The following is a 4,856-nucleotide window of genomic DNA, read 5'->3' on the forward strand; positions in this document are numbered from 1 at the left end:
TCAATGGGCTCGGCCGAATTGGGCTTGCGGGACCGCCGAGGGCACGCCGGAGGGCGGTTGAGTCGGTAAAAGTTGAAATAAATGAATAAATACAAAAAGGACGAGGGGGGGGGAAATAAGGCAAAAACGTATAAAATTCCCCCATTCATTTCAATGGGCTCGGCCGAATTGGGCTTGCGGGACCGCCGAGGGCACGCCGGAGGGCGGTTGAGTCGGTAAAAGTTGAAATAAATGAATAAATACAAAAAGGACGAGGGGGGGAGAAAAAAAGGCAAAAACGTATAAAATTCCCCCATTCATTTCAATGGGCTCGGCCGAATTGGGCTTGCGGGACCGCCGAGGGCACGCCGGAGGGCGGTTGAGTCGGTAAAAGTTGAAATAAATGAATAAATACAAAAAGAACGAGGGGGGGGGAAAAAAGGCAAAAACGTATAAAATTCCCCCATTCATTTCAATGGGCTCGGCCGAATTGGGCTTGCGGGACCGCCGAGGGCACGCCGGAGGGCGGTTGAGTCGGTAAAAGTTGAAATAAATGAATAAATACAAAAAGAACGAGGGGGGAAAAAAAAGGCAAAAACGTATAAAATTCCCCCATTCATTTCAATGGGCTCGGCTAAAATGGGCCTGCAGTACTGCCGAGAGGCCGCCGGAGGACGCCCTAGTAGGCAAACGTTGATCCCCACACACGAGGGGTCAGTTAGGCGACCAGGGGTAGCGTTTAGGCGACCAGGGGTAGCGTTTAGGTGACCAGGGGAAGCGTTTAGGCGACCAGGGGTAGCGTTTAGGCGACCAGGGGTAGCGTTTAGGCGACCAGGGGTAGCTTTTAGGCGACCAGGGGTAGCTTTTAGGCGACCAGGGGTAGCTTTTAGGCGACCAGGGGTAGCGTTTAGGCGACCAGGGGCGTTGCAGTTCCGCCGAATTGCATTAGGGGCGCTGCAGTAGGCAAACGTTCTTCCCCCCTAGTCAGAGGGTCATTTGCCTACTTCCCAGGTTTACCCGGGTTTTCCAAAACACCTGGGGCACATTTTCAGGGATCACGTTTTTAGAAACAAAAATATTCATAATTTCTTCTAAGTCCCCTTTCCAGCGGGGAACTTTGAAACATTGTATCCGACCACTGAAGGCTGTTGGCGGGCACGGCGCGGCAAACAGCCCGCACTCAGGCATGGAGCTCCGGGGAAAGTTGCCTAATTTCTTCTAAGTCCCCTTTCCAGCGGGGAACTTTGAAACATTGTATCCGACCGTGGAAGGCTGTTGGCGGGCGCGGCGCGGCTCATAGCCGGCCCTCGGGCACGGAGCTCCGGGTGAATTTTCACAAATTTCTTCTAAGTCCCCTTTCCAGCGGGGAACTTTGAAACATTGTATCCGACCGTGGAAGGCTGTTGGCGGGCACGGCGCGGCTCATAGCCGGCCCTCGGGCACGGAGCTCCGGGTGAATTTTCACAAATTTCTTCTAAGTCCTCTTTCCAGCGGGGAACTTTGAAACATTGTATCCGACCGTGGAAGGCTGTTGGCGGGCACGGCGCGGCTCATAGCCGGCCCTCGGGCACGGAGCTCCGGGTGAATTTTCACAAATTTCTTCTAAGTCCCCTTTCCAGCGGGGAACTTTGAAACATTGTATCCGACCGTGGAAAGCTGTTGGCGGGCGCGGCGCGGCTCATAGCCGGCCCTCGGGCACGGAGCTCCGGGTGAATTTTCACAAATTTCTTCTAAGTCCCCTTTCCAGCGGGGAACTTTGAAACATTGTATCCGACCGTGGAAGGCTGTTGGCGGGCGCGGCGCGGCTCATAGCCGGCCCTCAGGCACGGAGCTCCGGGTGAATTTTACTCAATTCTTCTAAGTCCCCTTTCCAGCGGGGAACTTTGAAACATTGTATCCGACCGTGGAAGGCTGTTGGCGGGCACGGCGCGGCTCATAGCCGGCCCTCGGGCACGGAGCTCCGGGTGAATTTTCACAAATTTCTTCTAAGTCCCCTTTCCAGCGGGGAACTTTGAAACATTGTATCCGACCGTGGAAGGCTGTTGGCGGGCACGGCGCGGCTCATAGCCGGCCCTCGGGCACGGAGCTCCGGGTGAATTTTCACAAATTTCTTCTAAGTCCCCTTTCCAGCGGGGAACTTTGAAACATTGTATCCGACCGTGGAAGGCTGTTGGCGGGCACGGCGCGGCTCATAGCCGGCCCTCAGGCACGGAGCTCCGGGTGAATTTTCACAAATTTCTTCTAAGTCCCCTTTCCAGCGGGGAACTTTGAAACATTGTATCCGACCGTGGAAGGCTGTTGGCGGGCGCGGCGCGGCTCATAGCCGGCCCTCGGGCACGGAGCTCCGGGTGAATTTTTACAAATTTCTTCTAAGTCCCCTTTCCAGCGGGGAACTTTGAAACATTGTATCCGACCGTGGAAGGCTGTTGGCGGGCACGGCGCGGCTCATAGCCGGCCCTCAGGCACGGAGCTCCGGGTGAATTTTACAAATTTCTTCTAAGTCCCCTTTCCAGCGGGGAACTTTGAAACATTGTATCCGACCGTGGAAGGCTGTTGGCGGGCACGGCGCGGCTCATAGCCGGCCCTCGGGCACGGAGCTCCGGGTGAATTTTTACAAATTTCTTCTAAGTCCCCTTTCCAGCGGGGAACTTTGAAACATTGTATCCGACCGTGGAAGGCTGTTGGCGGGCACGGCGCGGCTCATAGCCGGCCCTCAGGCACGGAGCTCCGGGTGAATTTTACAAATTTCTTCTAAGTCCCCTTTCCAGCGGGGAACTTTGAAACATTGTATCCGACCGTGGAAGGCTGTTGGCGGGCACGGCGCGGCTCATAGCCGGCCCTCGGGCACGGAGCTCCGGGTGAATTTTTACAAATTTCTTCTAAGTCCCCTTTCCAGCGGGGAACTTTGAAACATTGTATCCGACCGTGGAAGGCTGTTGGCGGGCACGGCGCGGCTCATAGCCGGCCCTCGGGCACGGAGCTCCGGATGAATTTTTACAAATTTCTTCTAAGTCCCCTTTCCAGCGGGGAACTTTGAAACATTGTATCCGACCGTGGAAGGCTGTTGGCGGGCACGGCGCGGCTCATAGCCGGCCCTCGGGCACGGAGCTCCGGGTGAATTTTACTCAATTCTTCTAAGTCCCCTTTCCAGCGGGGAACTTTGAAACATTGTATCCGACCGTGGAAGGCTGTTGGCGGGCGCGGCGCGGCTCACAGCCCGCCCTCAGGCACGGAGCTCCGGGGAAATTTGCCTCATTTCTTCTAAGTCCCCTTTCCAGCGGGGAACTTTCAAACATTGTATCCGACCACTGAAGGCTGTTGGCGGGCGCGGCGATGCTCACAGCCCGCCCTCAGGCACGGAGCTCCGGGGAAATTTGCCTCATTTCTTCTAAGTCCCCTTTCCAGCGGGGACCTTTCAAACATTGTATCCGACCACTGAAGGCTGTTGGCGGGCGCGGCGCGGCTCACAGCCCGCCCTCAGGCACGGAGCTCCGGGGAAATTTGCCTCATTTCTTCTAAGTCCCCTTTCCAGCGGGGACCTTTCAAACATTGTATCCGACCAAAGGAAGGCTGTTGGCGGACGCGGCGCGGCTCACAGCCCGCCCTCAGGCACGGAGCTCCGGGGAAATTTGCCTCATTTCTTCTAAGTCCCCTTTCCAGCGGGGAACTTTCAAACATTGTATCCGACCACTGAAGGCTGTTGGCGGACGCGGCGCGGCTCACAGCCCGCCCTCAGGCACGGAGCTCCGGGGAAATTTGCCTCATTTCTTCTAAGTCCCCTTTCCAGCGGGGACCTTTCAAACATTGTATCCGACCACTGAAGGCTGTTGGCGGACGCGGCGCGGCTCACAGCCCGCCCTCAGGCACGGAGCTCCGGGGGAATTTGCCCCCTCATTTCTTCTAAGTCCCCTTTAGGCGACCAGGGGTTGACAATTTAGGTGACCAGGGGTTGACAATTTAGGCGACCAGGGGTGACTTTTAGGCGACCAGGGGTGAGGTTTAGGCGACCAGGGGTGAGGTTTAGGCGACCAGGGGTGAGGTTTAGGCGACCAGGGGTAGCGTTTAGGCGACCAGGGGCGTTGCAGTTCCGCCGAATTGCATTAGGGGCGCTGCAGTAGGCAAACGTTTTTCCCCCTAGTCAGAGGGTCATTTGCCTACTTCCCAGGTTTACCCGGGTTTTCCAAAACACCTGGGGCACATTTTTAGGAACCACGTTTTTAGAAACAAAAATTCTTCTATGTCCACCTCCGTGAAAGAAATTGCCCAATGGTTCCCGCGGAAGAGAGCTGCCAGGCGGACGCATACTGCAATAACGGCCGCCCTGGCGCTCTGGTGGATGTTATCCTCGAAATTTCTTCTATGTGCCCATTCCAGCGGGCAACTTGCGAACAATGGTGTCCGACCATGGAAGGCTGTTGGCGGACGCGGCGCGGCTCACAGCCCGCCCTCAGGCACGGAGCTCCGGGGGAATTTTCCCCTCATTTCTTCTAAGTCCCCATTCCAGCGGGGAGCTTGCAAACGTGGTATCCGACCACTGAAGGCTGTTGGCGGGCACGGCCCCACCAGCGCAACACGGCACTTCCTATGACTCGGGTCCGACGCAGGAGGAGCGGTCCTCCCGGCCCCACCACACGGCACTTCCTATGACTCGGGTCCGACGCAGGAGGAGCGGTCCTCCCGGCCCCGCCACACGGCACTTCCTATGACTCGGGTCCGACGCAGGAGGAGCGGTCCTCCCGGCCCCGCCACACGGCACTTCCTATGACTCGGGTCCGACGCAGGAGGAGCGGTCCTCCCGGCCCCGCCACACGGCACTTCCCATGACTCGGGTCCGACGCAGGAGGAGCGGTCCTCCCGGCCCCACCACCGCCACACGG

This window comes from Idiotropiscis lumnitzeri, chromosome 2 (genome assembly GCF_059441095.1).
Source record: "Idiotropiscis lumnitzeri isolate Australia: NSW breed Sydney's pygmy pipehorse chromosome 2, RoL_Ilum_1.0, whole genome shotgun sequence".
NCBI classification, from domain to species: Eukaryota; Metazoa; Chordata; class Actinopteri; order Syngnathiformes; family Syngnathidae; genus Idiotropiscis; species Idiotropiscis lumnitzeri.